This window comes from Echiichthys vipera, assembly GCF_963691815.1.
Source record: "Echiichthys vipera genome assembly, chromosome: 17".
Classification (NCBI taxonomy): Eukaryota; Metazoa; Chordata; class Actinopteri; order Perciformes; family Trachinidae; genus Echiichthys; species Echiichthys vipera.
Genome location: NC_139842.1, coordinates 13322968 through 13338868, shown reverse-complemented (window position 1 = coordinate 13338868; position 15901 = coordinate 13322968). Strand labels below are relative to the sequence as shown.

The window sequence follows — 15901 nt, the reverse complement described above, 5'->3', positions numbered from 1 at the left end:
AATATGATCCCTATGATACTTTGAACAACTTGTCAGGGCATTGTCAAGCGCTAGAATAAAAGCATGAGCACACTGCAATGGAGGCAAACTCGGTCCGCTTTGTTTTATCGCAGAGAGAAAGACAACAATAAGCAACCCCTTGAGGAATAATTACCCCCTTTAGCAAACCAGGCTTCCCCGCGCTCCCACACCCACATCCCATCCCCCCACAGGGCCCGTATAGCTCCCCCCTCCCAAGCCAAACTTTATTGAATCACAGCTGAAATTGACAGTAAAAGACAGATGAATGGGAAGTCACTGCTGAATTATTTTTTATTTTTTACTCTTACTCTTTACTCTTACGATTTGTAGTGTATGCTGGAATGTCTTTCTACTAAAAGACAAGGGGCTATGGGGATTTCCATCCACAAAATAGTGAAAACCCCCTCATGTTGACATAGACTGTGACATTAAGGACTTCTCTGTCAACATCATATATACAAGGTTTACAGAAACTCAGCAGCAAACACATTTTCTATAATGTCATCATTTTCAGGAAAACTCTTAGTTCTAGAAAAGATCTTAGGATTACAGTAAATTTGTATAGCACTTTAAGATTGACCTATTATTCACACTGGTATTAGTGAAGTAAAACTGTGATTTGAACAATTCAGTTGATCGACATCTAAATGTCACAGCTTTCTATTTTCACTCTAAATTTCACTTTCACTCTGCTTCTCATTGCCTGAGCAATACAACCCCTAGTAGCAGATTGGCACATACTAGCTCAAATAGAAGTGAAGTCAGAATGATTTAATATAAAACAGAACATCATGAAAGCATCTTACCTGTTATTAATCTCACAGATGCAGCTGCAATGACAAATCAAACAGACAGCAACTTGGATCGCTTTCTTTATTTCTGTTATTAGGGTTTCACAGACACAACAAAAGTTATGGAGCTATAAATCATCATCAAAAAAACAGGTTGACAAGATTATTAACCAATAACAAAGTCTGCCAATGTAATGAAATGGACTGTCAAAAGTTGCATTCATAAGCACCTTGATTACAATGGCTTCTTTGTGATTGGAATTAGAAGCTGTGAAATGATAAAGATACATTTACAGTGACTCTTGATCAAATGTGTATTAATTCATTTTACACAATAGGAAACATTTGTTGTGTTCTTCACAAAATAAACGTTGCTGCCCTGGTGTAATTACTGCCCTCAGTCTGTAAAAACAGAACTAAAAATGAAAACATCATCTGATTATTTTCCATGTACAGTTCCAGCACTTGTTGATACTGTATCCAGAATAACGTAGTATATGTCACAACTGCAGTGTATGAGAAACCGCGTGAATAAACAGTGAATATCAAAAGCAGATGTATACAGGAAAATATTAATCCAGGTTCAATTTAGAAAAAGTCAAACAATGTGTAGATCTATTGTGGTAACTACGGTAAACGTGCATTCATTGAAATGACTTTCCTATCGAGCGCTTCTCCAGACAGGGTTGACTGATCTGTTCCATAATGTCTGAGCAGCAGAATACACTCCACTGTCCTGCTGAGTTTATGTCACAACTTCTCCAAGCCCAAACTGCTGGCGCTGGATCCTGAGAGCAAGATTGTCAGTGAAGGAGCTCAGCTCACGCTGTTCGCAGCCATGCCAGGAGCAAACATCTGCTGTAGGGGATGCTGGTCCACGGTCCAAACCAGGATTTAGAATGATCCTAGAAACATAATACAGAAACTAATGATTGATTGAGGCCAAAAACCACTTGAAGCTTGAACATTGACACATGTTTCTTATACCCATGCTAAAGAAAATTTGAGGTTTTATTCTTTCCTGGCAACATTTCTTTTTAAATGTTAAAAGTAACTGTTCAATGAAGTTACTTAAATCAACCAGAGATTCATAAAAAAATACAGAATTGATCAACAAAAAGTTCTCCTCCGATGATGCCTTAAGCAGGTTTGGCTGCTTTTACAAACACTCCCCATGAAAAGGGCTTCGGGATTCAAACTGACAGAAAGATATTGCAGATTAACCAACCAGCGCCTCATCCGCAGCTGAAATTATCACATTATGAGATGTGGCAAAGTTTGAGTGTTTTGCTTACAGCAGTGTTGATGTAAATCACAGAAGTCCTGGTTTGAAAGCAGCTTCAAATATTAAAGGGTCTATATAAAAAGTGAGATTCCCATGTCTTTTTTTATTATAAAGCAGACTGAGGTGCTATATAAATACTGTGAAAGTATCAAAACTCTCACTCCATTAGAAATGCAAACATCCTGTATTTAGAAACTGTGCCTTTAAACAAGCTAGTAGTTCACAAGTTGTGATGTCACAAGTATACTATACATAGGTAGAAAGTGTCGCTACAGTGTAGCTACAGTCAATCCCTGGCTGCAATGACGGTGCAGAGATGATGAGAACGCAGATGCAGAAGATGTGCAAACACTGACCAATCAGAACGGCCTGGGCTTATTTAGGAGGGGGGCTTACAGAGACAAGTGCTTATATTGAGCGTTTCAATAAGAGGGTGAATACAGGTATTATAATGTGTTTTTGAACATCAAAGCATGTAAATACAGTATGTTCTAGTAGAAACACAAAATACAAGCAAGAAAAACTGAAAACTAGCATAATATCTTCATAATATTGGGCCTTTAAATGAAAAAAAATATCACTTTTATCTAGAATATAAGCGTGGAAACAGCGAGAAGATTGGAAAACTTTTATATCCTGAACAAGAGTTGAATGAATATGTCGTTATCTTATGACAACAGTGTTGGATTATCCTAAGATGAGGTAATGCAGGTAGGTGGCCTGTTGACAACCTGTACTCTGCTTTACCTATACTTGTGCGTACAACCTCCCACAAAATGATGGATTACGTCGTCTGCACCCACAAACCATCCACTCAGCCAAAGTGGCAGGACCGGCCTGCCCGGGGAAGGAACAACATGTCAGAGGATAAGTAGTCATCCATCAGTGTTTCTCATCTTTCTTTCTGCCTGTCTGCACCTCTGAGCTGGTTTACCTGTGAAGAGTCACGTTCCACCAACGAACAGGATGTGGCCTCACTTGCGTATTCTTTCTTAATCTCACTCTTCCTTCACTTCTCTCTTCTTCTTTTAGGCCTCACACATCACCATCTCTCTCCAGTTTGCTCGCCCTTACCTAAGCCACAAACACTCTATTGCTTTTTCTTAACACTTTATGTTATTATCTACCTTCATTTTTCAGTTGTGTGCTTTTCAGCTCCACTACTCAACAATCATCCTTTCACTTGATTTTCTCTATCGCTCCCTTTGCTGTCTTTTCTGTTTTTTCCCTTCCCACGTTTCTCTCCTATGCCTCACCTTGGAGCGGAGCCAGCAAAGCAGCATCAGCATACAGAACCCGGTCCCAACCTGCCACTGAGTCTCAGCCTGCCCGTGTACGCCTGTCTGTGCCTGGGGCCTGCGACTGAGGTTGGCCCCTATCGCCGTCCCTCATCAGCACATCACTGTACCTGTCTGCTGGCACCCTGCCATCCACACACACAGTTCCTCTTCATTTACACAGAGAAACGGGTAGGAGAAAAAAAGATAATGCAAGCCTACAATCTATAGAAAAGGACTACTCATGTTGGGGTCAAGCATGTTTGACCTCCACTGAGAACACCCACGGCTACCCTGAGAAGCACACATATACAGTACTACTCATTCAGCCTGCTGGATGCCCCGCACAAGCCCATCAACAGGATTCTTTGAAGGCCACCGACTCTGTGGTGGGCCATCAAAGCATATCTTCATTCAGTTCCACTGAAAGGATCTAAGGCTCCTGAGAGACGCCATGTTTGAAGTGATATCTCTGTGCCACTGCATTCTTTACAGTGCTGTCATGACTTGAATTACACAATAAAAAAAAGCAAGAACATGGGCATAAAGCCAGTACCACCACCCTGATCATGTCTCACATATATGTGAAGTACTGCTACATCTGTTTGATCAGTGGATGTGCCATACTCAGGTTGTTTATAGCAACTGTCAGGTCATAATAAGGCTGCATTGTGTGTGATCACATATTCCACTGAATGGAGATCAAACAAAAAAAGAAGAGTCATCCTTACCTGTTGAATCTCTTGCGATCATGTTTCCATTACTCAGCCTCTTCTTGGTGCTCACCTGAGATCATCTGAAAGAGAGAAATGGTGGGGGGATAAAATGATTCAGAGAGGAGCTCATTCAAGAATAAAGATCAAGTCCACAAAAAAAACTGAAGACTCCATTATATATTAGTCCAGTTCTGCCCATACTTGCAGTAATGCTTCTACTAATATATATTTTTCCACAGTACAATGAAAAGAGCAATGAGCTCCATCCTGTTTTCACAGGTATGATACATTTGAAGAATGTATGGGATGGTTAACAGGATAGGAAAATGATAAAAATAATTTGTATGCTACACAAAATTGCATACATTATTTTGTATGACATCGTCTAAATGTACTGGATAATTGTACCTCTCCATGCAAATAAACCGGAGGGAAGAGATCACTCATACGCAATGCATATGACACCACTGAGCTACATATAGACAGTGTCTCAGTTTAATGGGACACAAGTCTGGAAGGCTGAGAACCACTGGTATAGAGAATCAGCTGTTGGCATACTGAATTTCAGAAGGCAAAATTAGATTTTGTTTTTCAAAGTTATATAATCATGATCCGCACAGAATACATGAACTGCAAGTACAAAAGGTGACACAAATCGAGGAAAAGGCTGTGTAACCCAGTGGCAACCTCCCAGGGCTGAAAATAAAACCAAAAACGTCAGTTCCTAGAGTGGCCACTTGACGCTGGCTCTAAAAGTGAGTCAATCCCTTTAGAAATCCATGTTACAATGCCCAACTTTATAGTAGAAAAAAAACTGTTTCCATCGTTGTACAAAAAACAGTTTGGGTCTTTTCATGACAAGTTTTTATGTAACTTGTCCTTTTAAACTGTATTATGGCCTAAAGTTATGCATAATTAAGGACATGGCCACTTTTTGTGACAGGTGGTTGCCATCATAAGTGGCTAGCATAAACTTTAGACTTCATTCCATCCACGCGCCACTTCATTGCCCATTTTTTAGCAAAAATATTAGCAAGAAGTTAGGTACAGGCACCAGATGAACACAGTCAGAGTTGCTCACTTTCAGCTTTACAATGGCTCTTAAGAAACCTGGGTCAGTCACAGAGACTGCGCCCATATTTTATACAGTCTGTGGTTTTACTCAGGCAAAGGTTATCATTCAACTGTCCTGATCTCCTTTTTGTCGTATTATTTTTTAGGCTCTTGATCAACAAAACCTGGCTTTATATTGACTACATAACTCAAGTATCAAGTATTTATGTAAACCTTAGGTTTCAGTGAAGCTCTGCAGTAACTGGCAGGTCAGAAGAATGGAGGCAGTCAAAGTGTTTTTTCCACTGTATGTACCATTTTAAATTATATCATATGCTGGTTTTTATTTTCTAAGGTTAACAGGTTCAGATAGATATTGGATCAAGACAATTGTCTTGATTGTCTTGGTACAGACGTGTTTAAGACTAAAGCTGTGTTCTCTGGTATAATGACAGCTCCAGCCCCTCTTCATCCATTCATGGACAAAGGTGCTCTCTGCTTCTGAATTTCACTGTCCAAGACCTGTTACCTTGGAAACAAATGCACTGTTTCCGAGTGACACAAAGCCTGAACTTAGGAACCTCCTTTCAGGTCGAAGGCTCCAAAAGTTGAGAGGAAAACAGCAATAACAGGACGACGGGGAGAGAAACTGAATACTGGCAAATTGCTTCCCAGAGTTTCTGGAGGACATGGTAAAATGATTCTTTCTTTCCTCTCACTTTTAAAATACCTTTCCATGGCACTCAGCACCATAGGTAGTTATGTGCTGGTCCCATTTCTTTTATACCCCTTCTTATATTTCAGTTTTTCTCTAGCTATCGTACTGAGCTAAGTGAGTTATCATGTAGACCAGCAGGCTGGAAAAGCATGTGGCTAGGCTAAGCCTTTAGATGAGGTAATGTTTAGAGGGTTGGTGAGCCAGGAGAAGGGTTGGTCAGGTCTTGATTAGCTCAGGGGTAGGGGCTCTCTCTAATATTGGACGCCCCTTTGTGTGGTGAGATTACTACCTTATGAAAAAGTGCCCCTGCTGACACCCCTGATGGGAATAGAGCTTCCTGCCTGCTGCATCGTCCCGCTTATGAGCTCTCCACACACAGGAGAAAAAGCACACAACCAAACACCAAGAAACACACGCTTTAACCTCTCAGAAAATACAGTCATGAACACTGAGAGATCATACACAACTCACAAGTGCTGTGCATGCTTACTGCAAGTACACAGACACACGGACGAGCACACACATGGCTGCAAAACGTCACCCCCTAGGGGCCCCCTTCTCTTCCATTTTTGTATGTGATGACCACAACTGATGACCCAAAGATGGAAAACAACCTACATTTATTAACAAGGCCAGATGACACACAAACACACACTCACTCGCTTTTACTGTGGTCGTCTCCTCCGGCCACTCTCCAATGAAAATCACATGATGGACCAAATCCAGCAGAGAATCTCCACCCCGAAAAAACATCAACAAACAATGTTAAAAAACAGAGAGGATTCCGAGGCAAAGCTTTCAGAGGATTTGATCCCAGCAGTCCTCTAAAGAGGGCTAAGGCTATAGGATGATTTCAATTATTTGATATAATTTCTGATGGTCCATTAGTAAAAATAAAGCTCTGATTAGAAGAGATGTGTAAACAGAAAGCTGCAAACAAAACCTGCATCTGAGTCTTAAGCAGAGCTGTACTTTTTTCCAGATGTGTAATCGACTGTTAATTATCAGTGGCCTTACTTTCATACAACCTTTTCCCAAATAAATCTCATCTTAAACCAAATACAACAGAATGAATGCAGCATTCTGGTTCGTTCAACCGCACAGTAAACTTCAACACCTTTTTATTTCTACTGTTTGGGAGTCTGCACTAACAAACGCTTACATTTCTGCAGTGCACTCTGTGAAAGAAAATAAATATTTGTAGCTGTATACATAGATGAGCATTCAAGCACACATGCATGCATACACACACACACACACACACACACACACACACGCACACACACACACACACACACGCACACACGCACAGACACGCACGCATGCACACACACACCAGTCAGAAACCACAGACTGAAAGGACCACTGGCACAACCTTGCGCCAGTGGTCCTTTAAACCAGTCATGTGAAACGACCCGTTAATTTTTGCAAATCAGATTACTTCTCCAAGCTGAGGTCTGCAAGTACAAACACACATTTAAAGCTCAGGGATCAGGTCCAAGCAACAGACACACGCACACACACACACACACACACACACACACACACACACACACACACACACACACACACACACACACACACACACACACACACACACACACACACACACACACACACACACACACACACACACACACACACACACACACACACACACACACACACAAACACACACACACACCTTAATCAGATTTTGTCCGACAAACCTTGCTGCCTTTGTGAGTGTGTGTAAACTTCAAATATCAGCCAGGACCGGAAATACTGGCACAAATGTGATACAGCCAATATTCAGCTTGTACAGTATGAACTACAGACTAAAATGAGTGTAACTAAGGTTGCATATTCCCTTGAATAAGAACCAAACCAAACAATTTCATTGTCAAGGAAAATCATAGAGGCCTGTGATAAGCCTCCTTTCAGCAGTGCTCGACTGCTGTTTGGCAGTTCTGCTATGGAATGAGAACATGTGGAAACATGTTTACAGTGTGTTTGGCAGGAACATAAATGATAGATGATTCTCAAATGATTCAAGTTCTATTCAGGTTACCAAGCACTCGTGTTAAGGCAGGGAAATCACACTAGTTTATTCTGCTTGAATTAGTGTCAAATTTACCTGGATCTATACTTTTATTACATTTTTTGTAATTATTCTATTAAGTGATTGAGTTATCAGATAAACAAACATGTGGATGGTTGAATAAGCACAGTAAGAGTGATAAAAAGTGCTCTAAGGCTTCTATGATGCTGAACACCATAGATGTCAGTAATCATATTTGAAGTCACACTGTTAAAGTTGGCTGGCTGGTGGTTGACTGGTTGGCTTAATTAAAGCCAGACAGCTGGAGGAAGTACAACTCTCTGTCCCTAAAGGATCTACATTAAGTCTCCACTCTGCTAATCAGAAAACCCTTCAACTACATCAGCATGTCCCTCTGGCCCAACCAGATCTCACTTGTCTTCGCAACTTTTTAAGGAAACTTGAATTACTTTCTCTACCGAGGCTGGAAAATCAATCACTGCTGTCTCTGTGTTCATCGTATTAAACAAAACCCCAAATATATCAGCTGTGTAGCTCATTGTCTGTACTCCTTTTGCCCTTGGTGCCATGGAGGTCAGCGGGTTGGAAGTTGTGGGTGGCAGGAAGCTGAGACAGTTGTGCCTACAATGGGGTGTCAGGACTCTGTCAGTCAGCCCGAATCAAGTTCAACTCAAGCGGGTTCATTTTCTCCCTCTTTACAGTGACATCTGAGAAGACCAGTAATGTAGACCGGCAGTGAGGGGAATGGAGTAGCAGAGGGGACGCGCCCTGGGTTACATTGCACTGGATGCTCAGATAAGACGACAGGAAAGGGCAGATTGGGGAAGGGCAACAGGGGAAGCTGGCTGGGGCTATTGTTACCCCAGGAAGAGCTCACTCATCCCTCAGATCACCTACCACACCTGTGGAGGCCAAGGTCTGATTCTGTCACGCAGTGCCACCAGCCAGAGGTTGGGAGTTGGTCACCAGAGCCTTGGATTGGACTGCATTTAAACTGATGAAAGGTAACAAAGGTTACAATATTGTAACCCTAGTTCTATTAACAGGTGGAGCCCTCTATGGGTAATAATCTCCTTCAGTAAACGGCACACATTCACCCACTGAAGCAAACGTAGCCGGGCCAATCTGGACGTGCTTACTGAGGTAGAGGGCTCTGCATATGCTAATAGAACTAGGGTTTCAATATTGAAACCTTCATTCTATCTCACACAGGCTCTACCCTCTACTGTACAACATATGTACAGTGGGTGGAGCCCGACGAATGAACGCCCTATCGTGACATAACATTGACCCAACCACACTGGCCAGACGCAACAGCTCACCTACCCCTGTATAACCTAGGCAGCCACAGCAGAGAAGTAAGGGGCCCCAGCCAACCCAGAAAGTATGCAACTAAACTGGATAGAGCCATCGTCTAACCTTGCTGACGAGCAAAAGACACCTTGCAAACCACATTCTCCAAGTGATCAAGGAGCAAGGGACCATGTAGGTGTAACACACCCAGAGGGTAGCCAGGTGCAACATGCGTTGCAACATACATCCATCTCTTTTCAACAGTCATGTGTCATCCTAATGGGCAAAGGGCCACAAAAAGGATAGCAGTGATCTGCACCGCCTTAAACACTGTAGATCGGCACGTATTCAGGTAGGCACTTCCTGATTAATGCAAAAAATAACAAGATGTGTATTATCCTTTTTTGTACATCCATGTTTTTATGTTGTGGGTCAGATTTTGTGACAGAATGGAAAATGAGTGCAGCACTGACAGCTGCTAGGTAAATCCTGTGTATGTGTATAGCTGCAGTACCATGTGAAAACAGCAACAACAATATGATCAGGTTTCAAGTCTCTGCAGACTTATTTGAAACCTTACTGAAATTAGTTAAAACCAGTAGCACGGGCTAATTACGAGATCTAAAATATAAGGATTTGTAGTTGTTCTTTATTATAATCGTAGTAAACTAAATATTTTATGGACTGTTAGACTAAACGCGGCCTCTGGTAATGATATTATATGTAAACATGTTTGACAATTATATAAGCTTAACAAGACATAAATTCATTGATAAAAACAAAACAAAAAACAGCTGGCCTGCTAAGCAACCGCATATGAAAATGCTGTGATGAAACTTGACAGACATATGGTCGGCCCTACAGCACACACACACACACACACACACACACACACACACACACACACACACACACACACACAGTTAAAATAATCCAGTATCTTCATCTGGAGTGCATTTCCCGTCCTCAGGGTTGGCATATGTCCACTAGTTGCTGTATTACACCATAGTATCTCTTTGTTGTACCATGCCTACACAGAAACAACTGTTTTACCACCGAAAAAAGAACATATTAGGAACAAGGACCACAACCGTAGACTTTTGTTCCGGGTGTTGAAAATGTAAAGCAATGAGATGAACTCCCCACATTGGGAAAAAACCTGCATGGCGGATTACGTTAGTTTAGGGACTAGTTTTGATAAGCCCAGTTCTCAGTTTTGGAATGGAAATTTTAGAGGATAATAAAATTACATGAAGAAGCTCTCATGACAATTTAGACAGCTCAACCCTCTTCCTTTGGTGAACATACTGTGGTAAAACCTAATTTGTGTGTCAAATTTTACAAGGTGATAAGTGAGGAGACAGTTCTTCAGCAGTATCAGTGATGTAGTGATGAAACACATAAAATGTCACCGAATGATCTTCTGTTAGTGTTTTAACCCAGTAGAGGTAGTAACCAGGAGCGGTCACAGGAGCTGTGAAATATTAGTTTTGGAGCAAAAGTAAACAGCCTCTCCCATGGTGGGCCTGTACCCTACACAGAGTAGGCACATGTTTCCCATTGTGGTTAAAAGGGAAGGGGATTAAAGTGCAGTGCAGCCGGAGCCACAGCCATACACCCCATGGTGGGATCACAGTACTCTCAGGTCTTTCAGTACTGCTGATGCAGCCCAGTTGGAAGTGGCTAGTGTGAAGGGAGAAGCTGTGGCCAGATCTATCAGATGGACTTGTAAGGGTCCTCTAGAGCCCAAATGTGAGGCCTTTCTTTAGGGCTGAGGAGGAAGGCATGTTACCATGTTGAAAGAACTTCCTGACTGAAGCTGGCAGACACTCGCACAAGCACAGGCAAGGTAAGGATTATGAAAAGGTGTTGAAACTGAGCAGATTTTGCTTCGCAGAGGCCCGATGAAAAAGAGATCACTCAAAACTCATAATAAAGATACAATTTAGACAGATTTAGACTGGTTAATGGTAATTAGTTTTGGCTGCCAAATATGAGGTTTTCATCCCCGGGGCTCAGGGTCAAATAGGCCACATTCAGGTACCACAGGGGAGTTAAAGCAGGAGACTGTGACTGTGCAGCCAATTAAAGGACACTTTAAAAAGGCAAATAGTGCAAGGGACATTGAGGAAGATATGCATAGTGGAGCATAACTGCATTTACCAAAAACTGCCAATTAACCAACTCCCCGTGAAGCTCAGCTGCGACCGCTTCAGCTGGGCAGCTTCCATGTGCAGTGAGTAAAAACACTTTCTGTGCAGGGAAACAAAGGATGTAAAGGGAGGGTCAGACACCGTTTGCGGTCTTACTGAGCTTGATTCAATTCAAAACTCGGACCCAACTCATAAAAGGTATAACTCGGGGCTTGACTTGGACTTGACTGCTCTAAAACTTCCCTGCCTAAACCCTGCCTTGCGACTCAAGTTTTAACCTGATAAAAAACACACACAAAAAAATTGGATAGTGTGTGGGTTGGAAATGAGAAAGTTCAAATGCTGCATCTTAACTTGCAAATTGCTCATTTTGACTTTCCCTGGATGTGCCCTAAATTACTTGGAACTTGAGACAACAAATCCTGATCATACACTTTCGTCCAGCCAGTTTACGTCAAGTGCAGGACTTAAGCGTTTGTGCAGAAATTGCAGGACTTTCTTAGCCTGAAAGTCATTGTGGGAGAAAGAGTACGGCATCTTAATGTGCATGTGCTTGGTTGTGATTTGAAACTGGAAGCAGATTTATGTAGTGTTAGGGATCAGCTCTTTAAAGGTCACACTGAACAAGTAAGGTCTGCTCTGTAGCCTAAACCCAGTTTCCTCTCTGATCCAGGTGACTCTTGGCCAATAGTTTCACAATACACGGGACAGACACGCAAGCGCCACTCGGACCACTTTCTCCTCCTTAATGACATCAGTAATTTCCAACGACAACATGCTGACATTCAGCATATTTGATTAATTGGTTGCTATAGGGCTCTTTGTGTATTTCCATTTTAAAAAAAAAAGAAATGTCAAAAAACCCTTTCTGGAGTTCTGAATTGGTAGATCCAAACACCCCTCCAGTGACAAACCGCCACAGAGCAGAATGTCCTGGCATAGAATAAAAAATCAGCCTATTGACACTGATCACAGCGTTACATGGGACAGAGTTAGAGGAGTTATATCTCTCAAACTCCCTTGATTACAAACATCCTTCAGCAACAAATGCGAAATGGCACACACTCTTAAAAACATATTCATGCATCAACAAAAAAGCACGCCATTGCATGTATGTGTGCATATTGTCCATGTGCACATTACCAAGACACGCAAAACTCCTTCTGTAAATGTCAGGGACTGCAACAGTGGAAAAAGGTGGGATGAGGAACACATCAAGGCTAATCAGCCAGGGATTAAGAGTGGGCAAATATCACCAATAATAAACAAATGAATAACATTCCCTGTTGGTGTGGTAACAAGCCCCGGGGCCCCAGCTAGAACCCAGCAGGGTCTGGATCCAATCCCTGCTGTTTATCAGTGAGAGTAGAAGCGGCCACTTAGGAAACCTCCATGACAAACACTCGGGGGACAAACCCAGAGTGGCGAACAGAGGAGTTCAACCAATCAATCCCCCCACTTTGATTTACAGCTCCGACCTCAGAGTCTCTAGCTTGATATTCAGACCAAAATTGCCACCACTACATTATTCACTATGAAATTGCCTTCTTATTAGCCATATTCTGTGTGATGACTTTGATGCACTCTGCGCATTTCCAGTCAACATTGAGGCTAAGCAGCCAACTCCAAATAGGTAGAAATTAAGCAGGTTTGAAGACACTACCTCAGTACAGAGATCACCTGTTGTTTATGCACAGGAAATAGGCTGGGTAAATAAATATTTTATAATAAAAAAACATTTCAGAAGAAATTTCATTCTTTGAAAATAAATATTTCCTCTGTACTCATTATACAAGTGATTAAATGCAGTATTATATATTAGTTACTAAATTTCCAATATTATGCTACTTTTCAGGTTTATACTTGTATTTGGGGTTTCTAGAACATGTTAAAATGCTTTAATGTTCAAAAAGCACTTTTTCTCATATTATCTGTCTGAATATACCTGTCTTCATCCTCTCTTAATGACTCTTTTAGCAACTGTCTCTTTAGCACCCTCGGTGTCAATGTACTGTCATTGCAGCTGGGGAATGCCTTTAACGGCACTGTAGCAGAGCTTTCTACCGACTATACTGTATATAGTATAGTTGTGAAATCACTTCTACACGGACATCTTGGTGGCTCGTTTCATAGTATTTATATAATTCAATTCAATTCAATTCAATTCAATTTTATTTATAGTGCCAAATCATAACAAAAGTTATCTCAGGACACTTTACAAACTAGGTAAAGACCAGGTGAACTTCCTATTATGGATTTTTTTCTACAGAAAATGTTCTTAAAAGTTACTTAACTTTGCAGTAAAAGTCAAAAACAACAATAACTGCTGCTGTTGCTAGGTTACGACCCTGTCATTCCGATTTTAGTTAGCATGCTAAGCTAACTTCAGTAGACATTGTGTAATATATATAGCACCTCAAAATACTTTAAAATAATAATAGACATGGAAATCTCCTTTTTTTAAACATGGATCTTTAAACCAGTGCCTAAACTATTAGTCAGCTTCTTAGATATGGGCATTTGCAGCTTTTTGTAATTTTAAATTAAACATCTTTGGGTTCAGAACAGCAGTTCAACAGTTAATTTTGAAGCCTGTGAGAAATTATATATCATTGTTTAGCATTTTCTGATTATTTTATAGACTAAACAATTAAGACAGATTACTTATCAAATCAAAGTTGCAGCCTTAAAATGCTCCGAACTGACCTGCTAAAACAGACCACCAACACAAGATTATTTTATTTTTCACTCAATAAAATTTGATATGTCAGTTTCTGAAATCAAGCTAAAAAGTCCTCATGCTTTTAAGGGCAGAAAAGATTTTATGCATAGGGATTCAACATGAAAAAAAAGCAGAGCAGCACACCTGTTTAGCATTATTGACAGAATATTGATTGCTTGTCTCAGCATCACCATGGTTATTATTCCAAAGGAATGTTGGACAGATAAAGTAATGGGCAATAAATTCCTTTAAGTAGTAACAAGGTTGGTTAATTAGCAATGTGTGACGAAACTAAGATCAAAGGTAAAGCAGTGAAAGCAGGTTGTAATTTGGTCGGTGCACTTTTCATGCGTACCAGGGTGCAAGAGGAGAAAGGGTTTCCACTGGAAATGCAGACACAGCATGTTTCCCTCCCTCACTTGTAGCAGCTCTTTTGTCTTATGTGACATCAGATGAGATGCTCCAATAAGTCTTAACTTGGGTGGATGTTATGAGGCCTTAATCTCACTCTTGTGTGTGCTTGTGTGTGTGCTGAGAAGAAAATTCTTCCCTCTGCTGTAATCCACCTATTTTGTTTCGGTCCACTGTTCAGATTGAAGGTGGAAAAGTGCCGAGACCATAACGTTTTGCCTTCTCAGTCTGTCTGGCCCACAGTGCTCTACCTGCTGAGCCCAGAGACTCGCCAAGCCTGAAAGACTCTGTTGCTTTAACCCTGTCCCCAAACATGTCCCTGGCACACACAAAAGCCATCTGGGGTGCGGCTGAAGAGCTTTAGCAACAAAATAACTCTTTCAACCTGCACTCTGCATGGTTCTGACTGCAGGGCGCTGAGGTCGCCAATACCAAGACTCTGACTGGGCCCTCCTCCTCCACCCTTCTAATCCTGGCCTACATGACTGACTCCAACTGAAAGCCCCACACGCCAGAGGTGGGAGCCAAAAGCACTGTGAGATTCAAAAAAGACCACCTGCTCATCAAACTAAATTGCACTCGCTGAAGGCGATGGGTACCAGAGAGAATGTAGAGGAGGGGAGGGAGAGAAAAAAAATACTATGAATAAAAAGAAAGACAAGTCACTGCTCTCCCTCTGTGATCTTGGCAGACAAAAGAACAAATTGCATGTCTGCGTCATGGCACCCGAGGGTCAAAATCGGCATAGGGTCCCTCTCAGTACTGTCTGTGTGCAAGTATGTTTATAACGGTTCCATCAGTTCCCTCAAGAGAGCCAGAGAGGTGCACAGGCCTACCTTTCAGCCTTTCATCTTGGCTTCTTTTGTATTCCACTACACTCTGTTGTCTCTCTCCTCTATTGGGTGGAATTGACTGTTATTATTCCAAACAGCATTATCTTTATTAATGCCACAGGTCTCACGACTGTGCACTCGCCGGGAGCTGGGTCTGGACAGAGCTGCAACCAATCTCCCTAGATAAAAGCTCAGCGGAGAGCTGTATGCAAGCCAGACAGCTCGAACAGGCCTTCATCCTCCCTCCTCATTCTCAGAGAGAGGTATAGGCCCTACAAAGACTAAGATATGGCTTTAATCTTAGCACTTTCAGTCAGACAGAAACATTTTAACTGAGAGCAGCTCTCCAGAAGGCTATCAGAAGTCACGGCAGGTTGTTAGCCACCACTCAGAACAACCAAATTCTATATTATAAGTCTCAATTTTCAACATTTGAGAATTAAAAAATAAAAATATCCATAATGAAATTGTTTTTGAAAAGGTGGACATTTGGAGACCAAACTGTTCAGGTTTCAAGTCCTGAAACTTTATCTTCTGATGCTACAGTTCATGCATGTGCCCTTCTTTTCTTCTGCAGCTTATATTGT

The 15901-nt window shown here is 41.5% G+C and overlaps 1 long non-coding RNA gene across 1 annotated transcript in view; it reads right to left on the bottom strand.

The window, feature by feature from the left end:
• Window positions 1-890: 890 nt before the first annotated feature.
• LOC310959459 overlaps window positions 891-15901 on the bottom strand; it is a 53344-nt gene continuing 38333 nt past the window's right edge. The window contains exons 3-4 of the long non-coding RNA XR_014593568.1: window positions 4106-4170; window positions 891-1717 (exon numbers count right to left, since the gene is read on the bottom strand). This is a non-coding gene — a long non-coding RNA (uncharacterized lncRNA). The remainder of the gene's footprint in view (window positions 1718-4105; window positions 4171-15901) is intronic.